The following is a 1,452-nucleotide window of genomic DNA, read 5'->3' on the forward strand; positions in this document are numbered from 1 at the left end:
GGATCGAGCCTTGCATCAGGCTCTCTGCTCCACAGGCAGCCTCCTTCCCCCTCTCTCTCTGCCTGCCTCTGCCTGCTTGTGATCTCTCTCTCTGCATCAAATAAATAAATAAAAATCTTGAAAAAAAAGGGTATCAAAAGTCAGTTTCAACCCTTCAGCCAACTTATTCTCCAAAGAGATTTCTGTTCCAAGAGTATTATCTGTATTCCATTTCTGGGTGAAGGTAAGCCCATAGTTATAGACTTTATATTTGGTCTCTATGTTGCCTGACACTTTCCCTGTATTAGCATAAGCATGACCAGAAGTAGAAAATTCCATTCCACTACAAGACTTGGTTCTCAGATATATTTTGACCATTCTGATTCCATATCCTTTATTGAAGACCTCCTTGGTGGCCTTTCCTAGGTCACAGTAAGTTGGTGTATTACACATATCTTCAACCAGAGGGTCTGTCTCTGCTCCACCAGGGCAATGCTGAAGGTCTTCTTCAGTAATGTTGATATAGATTTTTCTCGACCAACCATCTATGGCTGGGCTCTGTTAGTCTTGGAAGGTTCGCTTACGGGCTATCCGGTGAGTTTTGACATAAGCAAATCCAAACTATCACAGAATAATTTTGCCCTGGGTTACAAGGCTGCAGACTTCCAGCTGCACACTCACGTGAATGACGATGCTGAATCTGGAGGGGGTTAATGAGAAGATTGAAAAGTCAATAAAAATTGCTTGGACAGCCAGTAGTAACAATACCCATTTTGACATTGCAGCTAAATTCAAGCTGGGCTGCAGAACTTCTCTGCTAGAGTAAATAATGCCAGCCTGATTGGACCGGATTATACTTGGACCCTTCGACTAGGCATCAGACTGGCCCTATCAGCTTTAATTGAAGGAAAGAATTTCAGTGCAGGAGGTCATAAGTTTGGGTTGGTGTTTGAACTAGAAGCTTAATGTGATTTTGAGTAAGCATCTGATTCATCCCTGGAGGTGAAGGGAGCCCACCATGTTTTGGCCTTAAAATTCTTATGTGAAATTTCTAAAGTGTGAAATTTTTATCCTTCTAAAGAATTGTAATCCTCCCCACACTGAAGTCTAGAGATCACAGGTCCATCTTGAGTGAGGTGCTTGAAGGCATGCCTAGAAGTTTTCATGTTTGTGCCACATTTCAGCTGAGTTCCACAGTGTTACTTGAAAAGTGGGCCTTAAGCGACAATGTAGTGTCATGTTACAAAGGAAAAGACCTGATCCTTTAGCAGGTCCACAGCACTTTCACACGACCTTTCAATACATTGGTCTCTGTGCTGTAGTAGAATCTTTGGTTTTGCATCAGAGTGAAATAAGATAAACCAATCACATTTGGAACATTAAAAAAAAAAGTGTTGAGAGTGGACATCCTTGTCTTTTTCCTGACCTTAGAGGGAAATCTCTCAGTTTTTCACCATTGAGTATGATGTTGGC

General features: G+C 41.7%; 1 pseudogene; it reads left to right on the forward strand.

Annotated features, from left to right (window-relative positions):
- The first annotated feature begins 471 nt into the window (after positions 1-471).
- Positions 472-945, forward strand: LOC123947116 (annotated as a pseudogene).
- Positions 946-1,452: the final 507 nt, after the last annotated feature.

Source organism: Meles meles, chromosome 1 (assembly GCF_922984935.1).
Source record: "Meles meles chromosome 1, mMelMel3.1 paternal haplotype, whole genome shotgun sequence".
Taxonomy (NCBI): Eukaryota; Metazoa; Chordata; class Mammalia; order Carnivora; family Mustelidae; genus Meles; species Meles meles.